Raw genomic sequence first — 18,471 nt, forward strand, 5'->3', positions numbered from 1 at the left:
AGGAGTATGACCTGAGTCCATCAGCATTGAGAAAGCAGAAGACAGCAGGTTTATTATTTTCAGGAAAGAGAAAGGAAGGAAACAAGCATTTATTAAGCATTTATTGTGTTTGAGACCAATATAAGCAAAAAGGAAAGTACTCTCAGCCCTCAAGGAACTTAGATTTTAATAAGGGACAATGTACAAAGAGATCTGGAAAGCAGGTGAAGGAGGCAAAAAATGAAAGTAAACTATATTTGAGCATGGTTTTAAAATTGAGACTATGTCAGAATTAGGTTCAGGAAAAAGAATGAAGGCAGGCAAGTCTGGGGCCCTTTATCAAATGAAGATTTTAAGAGACAGTTATCAATGAAAAAAAAAGGAAAGGCCTGATGAAGACCTATTCCTTAGTGATTGGTCCATAGATCCAGAAAGTTCTTCCAGGGTGAGAGGTCCCAGGCTTTTAAGGAAGATCCAGGAGGTACCAGCAGTGAGTATTGATGTACAGAGGGAGTCAGGAATGATATAGGGAAGGAAAAGGAATTTGAACTCTTTGAACTCAGGAAGCTGAATCTGAACTCTTCTTCCTGACTCCAAGATCAATATTCTACATAATATTATCTAGGTACTCTGTGGAACAGAGAAATGAAAAAAAATCCAGCTCTGTCTTTCCTTTAATTTAATCTCTTCATTATTCTTCAATAATTGGAAGTCATCTTCTCCCACTTCAATCTCCATCAGTCTCTTTCTCCAAATAGAGAATATTACAGTCTGTTTTGAGTCTGAAGTTCTAGACTTATAGGTATTTTTAAAGAACCTTTTTAAAAATTACTCTAGACAATAATTTCCAAATCCCTTCAAATTCAAGCCAGAGATTCTGTGTCCCCATCATTAATCCACATTGGCAATGAAAGTTCCTATTTTTTCCTTAGTTGGAGGCCTTACTGATGCTCTTTATTGCAAAACTTACATATCCTTAGTGAAGGAAGAATACTTCCTTCCCAACTAATGAAGCAAGACAGACAATCCTTCTTTAGCCTATTAAATCAATGAGCAACCCCACTCTGACAGAGGCACTCCCTTCTACCCAAAACCTTTGGATCAAGGCCAGGAGGCTGACTTCTGTCTTGGAGAAAATCCTCCTGTATTGCCCAGAGCATATATTCACAAAGAGCAATGCAGCCTGAAAAAGAACAATGTGTAAAGTATTTTGAAACTAGAAAGGTTTACTTAGAACATATTTCTAGTTGTGGGGAGAGAATGGGATGGGAGTAGTAAGGGAGGAAGGAACAGGTCAAGGAAATTCTTACTAATGTGCTATGAGTATAAAAAAAACTGTGAAACTTCTCTGTGAAATCATCAATGGTAAGAGAACTATTTAACTTAGTCCTGGCTGAAAGCCATTGCCCTGACTTTTCTTAGAAACATCAGGAAGGCAAAAGGTTTCCCTGGCTATTGATTTTCGAAAAGTTTGTCCTCTGTCAGCTTGGATCTGAAGCAGTATTAAAGAATTTTCCTTTCCTTAACATATGTGTCTTTCCTATAACCTAAGTCCACTATCACATTGAAAGAATTCCTTCACTGTCCCTACCTCTCTCTTCAGTGAGAAAGAAAAGTTAAATAAAAGGGGAGATGTGATTTGGAAGGGGGGGGGAAGTTAAGAGATTTCCAGACTTGATCAAGGAGCAATAGCCTTTTTTTATACATATAGCTTTTTATTTGCAAGTTATATGCATGGGTAATTTTATAGCATTGACAATTGCCAAACCTTTTGTTCCAATTTTCCCCCTCCTTTTCCTCCTCCCTTCCCCCAGATGGTAGGTTGACCAATACATGTTAAATATGTTAAAGTATAAATTAAATACAATATTATTATGCATGTCCAAACCATTATTTTGCTGTACAAAAATAATTGGACTTTGAAATAGTGTACAATTAGCCTGTGAAGGAAATAAAAAATTCAGACAGACAAAAATAGAGGAATTGGGAATTCTATGTAATGGTTCATAGTCATCTTCCAGAGTTCTTTTGCTGGGTGTAGCTGGTTCAATTCATTACTGCTCTATTGGAACTGATTTGGTTCATCTCATTGTTGAAGATGGCTATGTCCATCAGAATTGATCATCATATGACTAAGAACCATTACATGGAATTCCCAGTCCCTCTATTTTTACCTGCCTGCATTTTTGATTTCCTTCACAGGCTAATTGTACAATATTTCAGAGTCTGATTCTTTTTATAGAGCAAAATAACAGTTTGGTCATGTATACTTATTTTGTATTTAATTTATACTTTAATATATTTAACATGTATTGGTCATCCTGCCATCTAGGGGAGAGGATGAGGGGAAGGAGGGGAAAAACTGGAACAAAAGGTTTGGCAATTGTCAATGCTGTAAAATTACCCATGCATATAACTTGTAAATAAAAAGCTATTAAAAATAATTAAAAAAATTGATCATCATGTACTATTGTTGTTGTAGTATATAATGATCTCCACAGCATCAGTTCATGTAAGTCTCTCCAGGCCTTTCTGAAATCATCCTGCTGGTCATTTCTTACAAAACAATAATATTCCATAATTTTCATATACCACAATTTATTCAGCCTTTCTCCAACTGATGGGCATCTACTCAGTTGCCAGTTTCTGGCTACTACAAAGAGGGCTGCTAAAACATTCTTGACATACAGGTCCTTTCCTTCTTTAAAAATCTCTTTGGGATATAAGCCTAGTAGTAACACAGCTGGATCAAAGGGTATGCACAGTCTGATAACTTTTTGAGCATTGTTCCACATTGCTCTCCAGAATGGCTGGATGTATTCACAATCCCACCAACAATGTATCAGTGTCCCTGTTTTCCCACATCCCCTCCAACATTGTGTATTATCTTTCCCTGTCATTCTACCCAATCTGACAGGTGTGTAGTGGTATCTCAGAATTGTCTTAATTTGCATTTCTCTGATTAATAATGATTTGGAGCATCTTTTTATATGGCTAGAAATAGTTTCAATTTCTGTGGTGGTTTTCCTGGAAGCAGCCTTAGTCTCAGTTGAAATAAATAATTATTCCAAAATTGCAGCCAGCTGGTAAAAATGCAAATGTTTATTTCTCCTTCCAAAATAGCCCGGTTAGTTGAGGCCTGGCTCCAAGAGATCTTGCAGCTTTGTCCTTGGCTTCTGCCTCTGCTTTCTTCAGCCTCCAGTCAGCACCAAGTTGGAAGATGCAATGAATCTGTCTGTACCTCCAGTCAGTTCCACCAGAAGAAGTAACTTCAAGCTTCAAAAGCTCCCTGTATTTATGTGATCTCCCAAAGGTTAACTCCACCTTCTGGAGGGAGAGGGATTCAGACTAAGCTCTACACGTGTGAACTCCATTGAGTACTTAGATACTTATGAGCTCTCTAAAGGTGTGAACACAAGCATGGTTTCCATCAGTTGTACTTAGTACCTAGTTCAAGTTCTAACCCAAAATAACTTTTTCTAAGATTAAATCAACTCCAATGGCTTAACACTTTGTAAAGATTCCAACAAATTTCTTCATCTGAGAATTGTCTGTTCATATCCTTTGACCATTTATCAATTGGAGAATGGCTTGAATAGCCTTTTTTTTTTCAACTTGTTTTCCAATATTCCTCATGGAACAGTATGGCAGCAAAAATTTTTCCTTTATGTAGACTTTTGATTTTTCCTTGGAAAAGATAAAAGTGATCTCATCAAACATAAGATTCAATTCAGGAAATTTGGGTCAGTTAGGATTCTATCCAAGGGAATATTCCTGTAATGAGTTTGAAGGGATCCTGGACACTGAAGAAATCTGACCAAACACTTGAATTGAATATTGATGTTTTCTGAGAGTTAGATATATACTTTGCTTGTGAGATTAGAAGAGGAAACCTTTATATATCTTCTCTTCCTCTTCTAAGAAGAAAGAGTAAGATATAAGAGGAATAGAATTAAATTCTAAGTGATTAAATTGAATTTGAAAAATCATTCTGACACATGGAGCATCTAAGATTAAGTTAGATGATTGTCAAGTCCAAGAACTATTTTAAAATTTTGTTTTAAAAATCAGAATGAGTTTAATAAATTGTTTTAAAGAAGCAAAAGCAAAATTTAAAGTTTTATAATATTTTTCAATAAAATTACTCCCTATCCAACCTGATAGAAAATAGAACTCTTTTAACCTTCAATGAAAAGAAGAAGGCTCTATAACTGAGGTTAAAAGGAGTTGGGTTAAGCCAAAGGAGCAGCAAGATTTTACTGTGTGCAAAAACATTCAGACATTTGGCATTCCTTTTGCAATAAAATTTTATTGATGATCGTTTGAAAGTTATAGCAACTCCAAAGTTATAAAACTTGTCATAAAATACCAAACAGTCATTAGCTTACCTGACCTCTTCTCAATATAAACATTTACCTCCAAATGTATTTTGTTCCTAGCTATAAGGGAAAGGAAAGGAGTTAAAAAGATTAAAAGTTTTACCCACTGTTTTATTTATTAAAGCTTTTTTTTAATTTTCAAAACATATGCATGGATAATTTTTCAACATAGACCCTAGCAAAACTTGGTGTTCCAAATTTTCTCCTCCTCCCCCCAACTCCTTCCCCTAAATGGCAAGTAATCCAATATATGTTAAACAAGTTAAAATAGATGTTAAATCTAAATATATAAATACATATTTACTCAATTATCTTGCTGCACAAGAAAAATCAGATCAAAAGGAAGAAAAATGAGAAAGAAAACAAAATCCAAGCAAATAACAAAGAGTGAAAATGCTATGTTGTGATCTACACTCTATTCCCCCATTTACTCTCTTTATCACAAAATCATTGGAACTGGCATCAGTCATCTCATTGTTGAAAAGGGTCATGTCCATCAGAATTGATTATTGGATAATCTTCTTGTTGCCATGTATAATGATCTCCTCGTTCTGCTCATTTCACTTAGCATCAGTTCATGGAAATGTCTCCAGGCCTCCCTGAAATCGCCCTGCTGATCATTTCTTATAGAACATTCATATTCCATAACTTATTCAGTTATTCCCCAACTCATAGGCATACACTCAATTTCCAGTTTCTTGTCACAACAAAAAGGGCTGCCATAAACATTTTTGCACATGTGGGTCCCTTTTCCTCCTTTAAGATCTCTTTGGGATATAAGCCCAGTAGAAACACTGCTGGATCAAAGAGTATGCACAGTTTGATAATTTTTTGAGCATATTTCCAAATTGTTCTCCAGAGAGACTTACACGAACTGATGCTGAGTGAAATGAGCAGGACCAGGAGATCATTATATACTTCTACAACAATACTAGATGATGATCAGTTCTGATGGATCAGGCCATCCTCAGCAACGAGATCAACCAAATCATTTCTAATGGAGCAGTAATGAACTGAACTAGCTATACCCAGAAAAAGAACTCTGGGAGATGACTAAAAACCATTACATTGAATTCCCAATCCCTATAGTTATGCACACCTGCATTTTTGATTTCCTTCACAAGCTAATTGTACAATAATTCAGAGTCTGATTCTTTTTGTACAGCAAAATAATGTTTTGGTCATGTATACTTATTGTGTATCTAAGTTATATTTTAATATATTTTAACATCTACTGGTCATCCTGACATTTATGGAGGTGGGGGGTAAGAGGTGAAAAATTGGAACAAGAGGTTTGGCAATTGTTAATGCTGTAAAGTTACCTATGTATATATCCTGTAAATAAAAGGCTATTAAATAAAAAAAATTTAAAAAAAAATTGTTCTCCAGAATGGCTGAATCCATTCATAATTCCACCAACAATGTATTAGTGTCTCACTTTTTCCACATCCCCTTCAACATTTATTATTATTTTTTCCTATTGTCTTAGCCAATCTGAGAGATGTGTAGTGTCTCTCAAAGTTGTCTTAATTTGTATTTCTCTAATGAGCACCTTCTCATATGATTAGAAATGGTTTTAATTTTTCATCTGAAAATTGTTCATATCCTTTGACCATTTATCAATTGGAGAATGGCTTGAATTTTTATACATTTGAGTCAATTCTCTATATATTTTAAAAATGAGGCCTTTATTAGAACCGTTAAATTCTACCTACTGTGAAAAATAAGAAATCTTAAGCGTTATGATCTATATTTATTCCTTATATTGGAAACAATGAAAGTTACATCTAGTTATTTATATTTAGTGTTGATAAATCTTTTTGTGGAAAGTATTATTATGTCCTTCTCTTCCATAATGTAATTTATATTTGTCAGAGCTTAAAATGACTAGAATCATATATGATCTCATATATTATATATTCTTGGTGAACATGGGAAATAGAGATAGGAAATTAGTCATACCTAATTTTTTTGTAAGAGCTCTCTTCTATCTTTAGATATGTTTTTATTCATAAAGGGTGACATGTTGCCTGCTAGCAGAAGAGATGCTCATAAAATGGAACTAGCTATATATGCTTTATTATGTGACTTGAGAAGTGAATTATTTAAATCTTTGCCTTATTGTTTTGAATCATTTCATATCTCTATTTCATTCCAGAGAAAAATAAATCCTCTGCTTCTAAAGTACTAACAATATAATTAATTCATAATTCCATAACCTGTAAAATATTATAGCTGGTATCAGCTTAAAAACTTTGATAAACATTTGAAAGAGTATTGCAGAAAGTAATTAAATTTAACTTGATTTCCAACAAATGTCTAGGGGCTGATTTTTATAATTTTCTATGTACAATTATGTTCATCTATTTTTATGTGTGTAGATAGGGAATATATCACTTCTGAGTAATTTTCAACTCTTAGGCTATATTTTAATTGGCTATAATTCATAGTTACCTAAGGTTGTGAATTTAAGTCAATTTACCATTAAAAAACGTAATGAAATATAGAAATGATTGACTCGTCTTAACTTCATGCTGATTTCTCCAAAGCACATGAAACTCTGAGTAACCTTTTAAGACTTAAAACAGATAAATGTATATAACTATTTGTAGAAATATATTTCGAGAGAAATTATAGATGTGTCTTGGCAATCTAAAGTATAACTGATTTATGAACATACTCAAACTCTTATTAAGTTAAAGTTGTTATATTTTAAAATCTACGAAAAGATGTAATGAGATTTTAATGAGAAAAGAAAGTTTCAACAAAATTGTGTGTGAAATGTGTTTCCCTTTACTTTCTTTTTAAAAGAGATAAATGTTATATCATGGGGAAATATTAGAGGAAGAGAGGGGAAAGCTCTAAGTTGTTACAATCATTAAAGAATCAAATTGTCCTCAGTGCTTAAGTCCTTTTCTAATTTTATTTTAAATGTTTTTTTTTTTTTTGGTAACAAAATAGATGGCATTTGCATATAATTGCATTAATCTGATGCATTAATCGTCTAATTTCCTAGAATAACAAATGTTTCTGCCCATGGTGTTCTAAGAAAGAAAATAAAAAGAGAAGTATTCACAAGCAGTAGAGCACCAGTCCTGACATATAGATGGATACACTCACACAAGCCTTGTGCTGATTAGAGTTTCTTTGAGGATGACTATGAGCATGTAGAGGATATTCTGAATATAGCTTTTTGATTCTTGGACAATTATGAATAGTTCATTACAAGAGTAGACATTAGAAAGGATGAAATTAACAATCATCATAATTTAATTTAATAAAATTGCCTATTTATATGACTTTTATAAAAATGCTTGGATAATATATGCAGTAACAAAAAAGGGGGATGAGTCAGCATGGAAAATGAACAGCTATCTCTAAAGGGAAAGACAAAATTATTTCTTTTAAATTACTGTATTTATTCCTTCCTTCCCTTTTATCCTTTCAGTTTATTTTCAATAGAATTAATTGCTAGAAAACAAAAATTTGAGCTTTATGTGTATCATTCCACTTTGTTCTAGTTTCATATCTCACAAAATACTATTGACATATATTCATTGCTATTAAGTACCAACTTTACCTGGTTGTTGAGTATGATAATCAAGTTAGAAAAGAACAGTGATTCCAAATACATTAAGGATATCATACAATAGTTGTAGCAATGCTCTCCATCTTTGTGAAAGCAGTTTGATAGCTATCTTAACGTAATTCTGATTTTTTTTTTTGGTGATAAATCATGCAAATATTCTTTCTTCTCTTCTCTTTTTATATTTTACTTTGTACATCCTGTGTTTATGAGAAAGAGTTTTTTGTTCAAATTATAAACTTATTTGCTTTCTGGGATGATTCCAGTGTATCTTTAACGTAATTGCATTTGAAGCTTTCTGTGTACAGTTGGGTGGTAAGATTGTGAAATCACAACTTGTGTCTTGGAGTTCTAGTGGCATGTACAGACAACAGCATTCTGCCTTCATCATTTCTGTTGACATAAGAAATCATAAAGAAAAAAAATCAATATTAATCAGCACCATCCAATTGTAACTTATTCATCCCTTCTGTAAAATTTAGTGTATATTTTACCCCAAGGGTGTATGCTCCCTGATGAGTCTAATTTTCCTTTAATAGTAATAATACCCTGCATGAGTATAATGCCTTTTATCTTGAAAGTTCCTCAAGTGCCCTAGTATTTATATGTTCAAATTCAAAGTATATGTTTATGGTAAGGTTTCCATATATTCATGTTTAAATCTCTGTGTTCTTATTTGCTTTCTTAATTTCTTTCGACACAAAAAAATCCTTGAAAGAAATGAAGTATAAATGGAAAACCTGTTTGGGAGCTAAAGTCTTTTCATCCAATTTAGTAAGAAGAGATTCATTAGAACATGTAAATTCTATATTAAAATTTGATGAGGGAGTGTTAGAGGGGTAAGTCTCACTGTTTATGCATTCCTTGGTGATGTTAGTTTATAGATAAATTCCAAATATTTGAGCTTTAAATGCTGCAGATTTCTAGAGTCTGATCCCTTCTAAGGGAGAAAAAACAATTTCCCCTGGTCCTAAATTAAAACACACACACACACACACACACACACACACACATGAACACACACACACACACACACTGAGAAACAGGCAAATTTAATAAGAAAACATTTTTGAATAAATTAAGGTTAAGGCTTTTCAAGTCTGTGGAAGGGTGAGGATGAGGGAGATGTGTAATTAGTTTTAAATGATGTAATTCTGTGAATAGACATACTTCTATATGGAAGCTACATGACAGCAGTCTTTTATTGTTCTCAGTCATAGATTGAATGTCTTGATCGAGAAGGAATTGGTTTTGGATTTTTATATATCTTATATAGCTTACCTTTAAGCCAATTTGTTTGCTAGAAAACTATAAATGTATGTAGTTACACTGCACAACCATCTTCCAAATAATTAAACTCTGAAGTCAAGTGAATTAAAGCATTAGAGTTAGAAATAAAAAAATCTAAGCAAACAATAGCACAGTTTTCTTATATAAAACATAATGACATTGAATATATGTTGTATTTTGGATCATAGGTTAGGCTTGTAAGTGTACCATTTATTATGTAATAGAAGCAAAGAAGTGGAAGAATCTAATGCTGCCATTTCCTGAATTTCAGGGGTTGAAATTTTTAGCCTTAACGTGGCATTATTGTAGGTTTTTACAATTAAATAGGGTAATTATTTTCCTTGCCACTGAAAGGTAGTTTCTCCTAAAGGACTGAACCGTGCAGTAGGCAGGGCATTGCATCAGAACCTAATTATTTGGGACAGGAATAGAATATAAGTTCCGTAGCCAATAAAAGCTGTTAAAGGAATTTATATAGGCAGAACCTCAGTTGTCAGTTCGCCAGAACATTATAAACAACAACTCTATTTCTTCAGAAAGATGTTGGGGGATTTTTAACAGTCCCCTCTGGTGTAGACCTTTGCTTTATCCACTTTCTAAAGAGTGGTTTCAGCACTAGATAACTTACTGTTACTGCTCTGTCCAGCACCAGAAGAATTGTATCAAACAAAAGAGTTACAACAATAATTAGACAGATTTAGTTAAAAGTCTCTGATCCTTTATGGTGTGTGTGTGTGGGGAGGAGGACGGGGAGAGGGAGCAGGGGAGGGAAGGAGAAAGAAAGTAGGAGTGAGGACAAAAGAGAACTTGCCTGACTTTTGAAAACAAACGAATTTTCTGGTCAATAACTCATAAAATATAAATGAATAATTGTTCAGAGTAAAATAAAAGCCAATTATTAACTGGATGGGTCTAAGAATGAAAAGACAATACGAAAACTTAAGTCCAGGCCAAACCATTTCCATATTTTATCTCTCCCTTATGACCACACTGTTCCATTCCTGACATTCATCTTTTATCAAGGAGCTTCATTCACCTTCTCTTTTTCTTTCTTTTGAGGAAACATTTTGAGGAGAAAAAATCGGATCATCAAAATTACAGTTCTAAATAGTCTTGTGTGGTTCTTTTATTAATTTACAAGTATGTTTATAAATTTATTTTCAAGAATAAACCCATTTGTTTTCATTAAGAATAAGAACATTATTGTACTACATCAAAGACAAAGTTTTTTAGGCTTTTCCTGAGAAGCTTTGAAAAAAATATCTTTTTTCCCTCAACTACCTGAGAAATATCTACATATTTTATTAAATGTCTTATTAACATTTTTATAGTTTTTTTTCAAAATCAGGGAAATCAGTCCACCAATTAAATATAAAAACTTTAAAAAATTAATTTGCTTTGTGTGAAACAGTGTACTAAATACTAGGGGTAGGAAGACCACCAAAATTTTTTACATATTAATTTTTTTTAGAATTAATCAGGCATACTGGTTTAGCAAAACATATTCTTCCCCCAAATTCCTACACTAAGCTAGGGGGAAAAAACCTGATAATCAAGTCAGTGAATCATGTAGTTTTTGTTTTGTTTTGTTTTTATTTTTGAAAAAAAATATTTTAGATATATGTTTAAATGTTTGCTATTTAAAGCCAATTCACTTTTTTTCTTATTATTTCAGCAGAGGTTGATTTGTGTGGATGAAATTATTTTGTTCTGAAGATTTCCATGATTTCTTCCTTCTTATTAACCCCCTTTAGTAATTAAAAAAGGTTATTCTTATGCTCTCCTCTGATTACATTGCTATAATTTTGTTGCTGTAATACTTTTCATTTTTCTATATATCCAGCATCACACAAAATAATTCCCTATTTAATCTAATGATGGGATCATGGCATTCCAAGATCTTATCCAGTCAAATACCATCATTTTGCTAGGGTAGAAACTGAGGCCCAGGGAATTTAAGTGACTTATAGGATTTGAATAAAGGTCTTTTAACTCCAGAACTATTCTGTCTTTCAATATACCATGCTGCTTCCTCTGACACTTTGTGGCTTCAAGTACTAAGTCAGAGGCAGCCAAAGAGTTTGTGCACAATACCTCTGTATCATTTGTCTCTCCTTCAAGGCTGGTACGAACCATGGTACATCATAATCTACTGGAGTCAATACCAGATTCTGGGCTCTTTTAGGAACCTGACAAAGAAAGGTATAAGGAGAGAAGTTCAGAAAAATTATGCCAGATTTATTTCTGAGAAGAAAAGCCCAAGGCCAGCTAAATGCTAGTTATTGCTCCCTGTATGGGCTCAAAATGAATAAAAAATTGACACAAGAAGGCATCCTGTAACTAGTGGGAGCTACTTGTAAAAGAAATATGAACTTGCTTGATTGCAAAAGAAAAAAGGAAACTAACAACAAAAGTTCCCCAGAGATCCTGCTTGCTAGAAAGGACTAGAAAAAATCTTGTTAATCTGCCAAAACTAGAACTCTTTTTAACAAATAGAGAGAGTCTCTTTGCAATCCTGGGAATGATCCAAAGAATAATTTACTAGACTAGATCTGACTGTGAGACCTGAAAACTAAGGCTTAGAATTGTTTTAGAAGCCCAGAAGTTTTAATTTTTAGAGTTTTAGTTGGACACTTAGTACTTCCACTGGACAAGGCTAGTTTCGTGGGAACTTGGCTTAGCGTGGCTCTAATTTCTTCTCTATTTCTTTCTGACATGGACTCTTTCAGAAGATATACCTCAGAAAAATAAATCCTTTGAACTAGAAAAAAAGAGATGCAGTTGTTATTTTCTTTTATTCCTCCCCCCTCCTCATATGTCTCCAATGCTTTTTAAACTGTCAAAAATAAAAAGTAATCAAACTCACCTCCCACATTGGTGTAAGGGGAAGGTATTGTGCCAAGATGTATGGATCAATGCTCTCTGAGATCCAAGCTGCCTGAAAGAAATCACTCTCACCTTGACAGATTTGTTAATTATCCATTTTAATGCTATTATTTCTCTGATCCTCATCTTTCAATTCCTACTTTAATTCTCTTTAAGAAATAAAAAATAATAATAATGAATGGGATTCTGACTTTCAACCCTGTACTGGCCAAGATGTAAAGTGTTGGGAAAGTGTGGGGGGGACAAGGGAGTAGCTGAGAGAAGTTGACACTTTGAATTTAGATGAAAAATAAAAGATGATTAATTCTGTTATAAGCAAATAACTTCCAATTCTCTCCTTCTTTGGCATCCTGTCCCCACTTTGGAAAATTTAGAACAATTGATAGAACATATAGATGTTCTATTGGTTGATGGATAGATGAGAGGAGATGAGAGGAGACAGAGTGGGCTCAGCACAAAGGCTTGCAACAGAAAATTTTATACTGGACTTAAGAACTGAGAGGGGCTTTCAAACACTTGTGAGGGTTTTTACTTTCCCTAGGAAGGCCATCTCAAGGCCATCTTTTGTGGTTCTCTATCCTTTCTCTACTTCCATGCACCTAAGGATCACATCCAGGGCAATGATAGGCTTTTTAAAGAGACAGATTAATTTGTGATTCAAGGAATTTAGAAGATGGGTTAGATCCCTGTAAACATTTGAGGATAAAAAGCAATTCTTAGGTAAAGGCCAAACCTTAAAGATGGGAAGGGTTTTGGCATACCCTTATTCTGTTCTCCAAGTCCTTCTCAATTTTGACATGAAAGAATATTTCCCCTGTAGATGGTGCTTTGAAAAGGAAGGAAGAGGAATAGAGAGAAGAAACCTTGTTACACCTAGGGATCAGGTAGTTCTGGGATGATAAAGACCCGAGAAAGGAATGATATAATAACAATATTAACAATGATAATATGTGTGTTCCCATATCTCCAGTAAAAATAGACTGTCCAGGTTGAGACCTTGGACACAGGACTCTGGAAGGACTTCTTAGCTATGTTAAGAATTTGGAAGTAGTTAGGGCAGTGGCCAGAAAAATTGGCTAATAATGTCTTGGTACATTGTGGCAGGCACAATCCATTAGTACTTCTTGAAAGTCTTTGCCCAGGAAGTGGAAAGCAGATCCCTGCACCAAAATAAGGTCAAAGGATTTAGAAACTGTGGTTTCTAGAGAGAACCCCATCGCTCCAGGGAGCAGTATGATCCTACCTGAACAAACTTCATTGCTGATTTCTCACCACTGATTCATCTTTAAAGCCAGACAATAAAAATCTGAGATAATGATGGGCTTTTGAAGGTGCTGGTTGTCTTTGCCCCAGCTTGGAGCACCACCAGGACAAGATCTTCCTCATATGGGCTTGCACAAATTCTTTCATTTAATCCGGGGCTAAGTGTATTTGTTCCAACCACCTTGATCTCTAGAGATTAGATCTAAGGGCTTTGACATCTCTCCTGATCCCTTCAGAAATCCTCTGCCATCCAAGGAGCACCTCTTAGAGCCCCTCTAAGTACAGAACCATCCTAAATAAAACGTGTTGTGGTAATAGTATTCCCATTGTTTTAATCCCCAAAGGAGAAAAAAAAAATCCTCTAAACACAATTTCTCGACATAGGAGCGAGGAAAGTTTTGATGGAGGATGAAAGTGATGATAGTGGGGAGCTGTTTTAGCAGATCTTAATCTGCATATGTAAGAATGAATTTAATGAAATTAAATGATTCAGTTATTTTAAATGAACCTGGTCTTCGAAAGAAAGAATGAAAGAGAAAGAAAGAAAGAAAGAGAGTCTATTCTGTCCCGTAATAGATGTCCCTAGAGGAATCTGTCTCAGATCTCAATTCTTAGAACTATGAAATCTTTAGCTTTGGGACTTTTAGCCGAAAAATCCTTGTAATTTAGTAATGATAGATAAGAAGTGCAAACGCTTTTAACCAAAGATCCCTAGGTGCTTGCCCTTCATCAAAGGTTTCTATTTCTGTGGGTGCTGTGACACAAAAAGAGAAAAAAACTAATTTGTTTGACAAAACGAATTAGATATTTGACTTAGATACTCAGTGTTCCAAAGCCTGAGATTTCTCTATGTCTATCAGTCTCTCAAATTCTCGTGTTAATCTTACGCTAACACGATCAGAGCCTTTCCCTTAAAAACAAGTTCGCAATTATTTAAATATTTCATTAAAGAAAAATGACCACAACAAATATGGATCTCTACAAACTTTTTAAAAACTTTGAAAAGTGAAATGGGGATAAAGCTTAGGTTTTAAAAGACACGACTGGTTTAATGCATTCCCTCCCCCCTACCCTTTTTAATTTTTTTTTTTTTTTCAGGGAAAGGTTAGCTAAATATTTGCAGTCTTTAGAATGAACCAAATCGCGTAGTTTCTCACCTCGGAATTCTGGTCTCTTCTGAAACACAAAGCGGAGGAGGCGGGGGAGAGAAATCCCATCTGATGTAGATACTAGGAAACCGAAAAGAAATGTCCATCGTTTTTAATTGGGGAAAACAAAGGGAAAGAAGAAACTGAGTAACAACTGGGGCGAGGGTTTGGCTAGAGTTGGGGAGGAGCACTTAGTAATAGGAAACAGAAGAAGAATTGAAAGCGGGTTTCCAGAACCAGTAAAGGTCCTTCCCCCCACCCCCATCTCCTCAGAAAAAGAAGGAGCAAGAGTGATCCTAAATCAGATCGCAAAGCCGACATCCAGTTCGTGTTGCAAGCTACATGTAAGTAGCTTATCCCTTCTGCGGCGCTGCATAGAGTTAAGATTTCATCGCTTGTGAAAAGGGGCATCAGAAAGTTCTGCTTTATTTTCACTGGGAGGAGTTGTAGGGGAAAATGAAAGAGCAGGGAGGGTTGAAAGGAAACGGCGAAAAAGAGAAAGGTGAAGACAATTGCTTGAGGCAATTACATCTCTCATCCCAACCCTTAGTAGGATAGCCTCTGTATTCCTCCAAAGAGTGGAGCTTTGACTGTAGATTCCTCCCACATCCTGTCTTCCCGCAAGGGAATCCCCTTAATCAACAGTCTACAAGATGGTGTCTGGGAGAACTCTCTGTATCCATCTACCTGTTCTCCCAGAGCCTCGATGTTCCTTTTCCTTTTTTCGAAGAAATACATCTTCTGTTTTTCAATTCATCATGATGCAGAGACAGCTAGACATTATATCTTCTTAACTTCCCGAAATCCACCCCTTCCATCGCCATCACCTATCTCCGTCTTCTTTCCCCTTGACTGCTCTTTACTCCTTTCCTTGAGTGTACGAACTCGACCACATACATATTTTATGATCTGCACCACCCTAACTTATACATGAAAAAGTAAGGGCTATTTGAAGCCGCCTCTCAATTTAGAGAAAGACGGAGAACCCATGCTAGAAAATGGGGTTATCTGTACCGAGGATCCGAGTTGGTCTCTGCAGCAACTTTCCCACACTGATTCGGCTCTTCTCCTAGTTCACCTGGGTTTGTATAACCGAAAGCTGCTTCACTGTATTCTAAGCCCCAGGTTGAGACTCAAGTAACAATTAGAGCAGTGTTTGTCAATTTAGACAACCGTTTGGCTAACTGAAATTCCGAATCTCTGTAAGACACAGATCACACACACCTGTTTGGTTTCAATACAATCCTCCCTCTGCTTCCTCACCAAGCGTGCCCTCTTCTCCCCACGGGCTCACATTCATTCACTAAAAGTTAAAAAAAAATCCATTTTTTGATTCCAAATAGATCCCCTCACAAACAAATTTCTACTGCAATTTACAAATAATGAAAGTCCTAGTAACTGGAGTTTAGCTTCGAGTTTGTTGCTTCCAGAATCCCTCCATCCCATCTTTAAAGGACTTGGGATAGGAGATATCCTCAGGTATTCCTTGCAATGATGTGCCCTAGACTGTCATTTGTTCAATAGGATTGATCTTCTTTCATGAATGAGGAAAGATTGAGCATAATATTACTCTTTGGTATTTTTTTTTCTCTCTGTTCTTTAACAATTCAAGTTGAAAACTTCTGTACAACTTTGTTCTCACTCCTTCCTCCTCCCAGACCTGACTCATTTTATGCCTAAACAAAAGGAGTCCTTCAGACTGCAAATAACATGCAGCCCATGTTTTTATCAGACTTTTATGGGGCAAGTCCCTCAGTTTTCCTTCTCCAGTTCGGTATCTGAAAACAAAACAAAACAAAAAAAAAAAACAAGTTTAGAAAGTCTTTAGACCTTTTCCAAAAGCCTAAAACCTTTTCCAAGAACCATCAGAGAATGATCTGGGTACAAGTGTCTGTTTGTCCTAGAAAGGTGACTGATGTTGGACCTGGAAAATTTCTCCTTCAAGGACTCCAGGGTGAGGCAGGAAAGGGAAAGATTACAGGTGAAATCTTAGGGGTCTGAGTTTGGTGACAGATTTATTGAATTTTTATAGAGTCTCTAAGTCAGCAGCACTATGGGGAAAGGGGATGCCAAAGGAGTCATCCGGATTTAAATCGCTATTGGTCCTAACTTTCAGTTCTAGAATGGCAGTTCAAACTCTCTAGTAGTATTGTTTGTAGTTAAACTTACCTCTATACAACCCTCTTTCCCTTTCCCTGTGGGACCTTCTCCCCTGGTAAAGGCCTGTATGTAAGCTTTGGGAAGTCAGGATTAGATGGGGTGAGATGAAAAGGACTTCTTTCTCCTCTCTCTCTTTCCCCCTTCATATTCCTTGTCTTCCTTCTACTTAGAATTTCTCAATGGGTAAATATTTACATTGAAAGCTGAGAACGAATGGGTCTCCCCTAAAAGGAAGCCAAAGAGAGAGAGGAGGAGGTTTTTTTTTTTTTCCCTTCTCTTCAATTTGAAACTGCTAGAGGCATCGATATTAGTGCTTTTGATTTGTCTTTAAATTTTTGATCAAATTATTTCAGTTCATATTTTATTTCCTGGCCAAGGAGACAAAGCACCTCTTCAGTCTAAAATTGACCCTTCTGCCTCTTCACAAAGACTTGGATCCGTACTCTCATCTATATCTTCTGTCTTCTAATAAATTCTCTTGCTCTCATTTTCTTCCCAGTCACTTTTCTCTGTTTCTCAATTTCGGGGAAGCATACAACGTCTTTTAAAATAAATTTCTCGTCCCCTCATTTAGATGCTCCGAGAGTGTAAAACTGGGAATTTAGTTTCCTTTGATTATTTGACATTTAGGTTTATTACCAATCTAGTCACGGGAGCAGATTATATACCTTTTACTTTTGGTCTCTCCGGAATCCCTCCGCCTTGATAAGCAGTGAAACTGAACTTTATGCTCTGCCTTCACACCTCAGTAAGACGGAAATAAGACAAACAAATTCGCTGCTTGATAAACCTTTTCTCTAAGCCACTTGGAAACAAGTTCATAGAAGTTCTTTTTACCTAATACATTGGGGATATATATTCAGAGCAAGGGAAAGAGGCCCAGAATCTTTGAGTTAAGGTAGTGGGAGTGGTAAACTAGACATAAACGAGACTCATAGTAAATGCAAACAAGGATGGGAGATGGGGGAGGGAAGGTGTAAGTAAATGTGGAGAAGTGGGTAGTGCATAATAGTTAAAGCGAACTACAGAAGTAAATAGAAAGTGGGAAAGGTAAGGCAGAAAGGCACTGGATATGTTCTAGATCGCAGAAAAGGGAATCTGAGGTGTAATCTCTAAGGTTTTTTTTTTTTCTTTTTTAAATCACTCTCAAGAAATTTCGAAGAGCTTGGTGCGAATCCTTCCGGTTATTCACTCTAAATTTTCTGGGGAAGCTGGAGACGATTGGGGGGGAAAATAAACAAACCTCGTTATCAAAAGCATTGGGAAAAGAGCCATCCAAATTGGTGCAGTCTCCCCAAATGTTACACTGCAGTCGAGAAAGTACTGCAAAGTAAGTTGACAATTGTAGCCAACACATAGTAGTGGGGATGAAATTTTTTTTGCAGACATAAGTACTGTAATTAAATTTAAGAATGACAAGAATTTATAAATTCTCATATAGTAAAATTTGTCATTTCTTGTTTAACACCTAGAGTATGTTTATAAAGCCTGAGGAGAGAATTTATTTTTAAAAATCTTTTTGTAAATGGCAGAAGTAAATGAGTATTTCTGAAAAGAAGGGTATCCTGATGAGGTTTTGTAAGAATACTATCAAGGCAGATTAAAAATCCAGATGATTTTAACAAAAACATAATATCTCTGAGCATTATTTCCAGTTTTGGGACTTTTCATGATATTCTGATTGAGTTCCTATAAGAGTTTTTTTATTATTGTTTTGAACAGTTGGCTTTTTCTTTTGTTTTAAATTAAAGGAAGTGTCAAAGTAAGGGAAGCTTCTTAC

The sequence above is a fragment of the Sarcophilus harrisii genome, chromosome 2, assembly GCF_902635505.1.
Source record: "Sarcophilus harrisii chromosome 2, mSarHar1.11, whole genome shotgun sequence".
Lineage (NCBI taxonomy): Eukaryota > Metazoa > Chordata > Mammalia > Dasyuromorphia > Dasyuridae > Sarcophilus > Sarcophilus harrisii.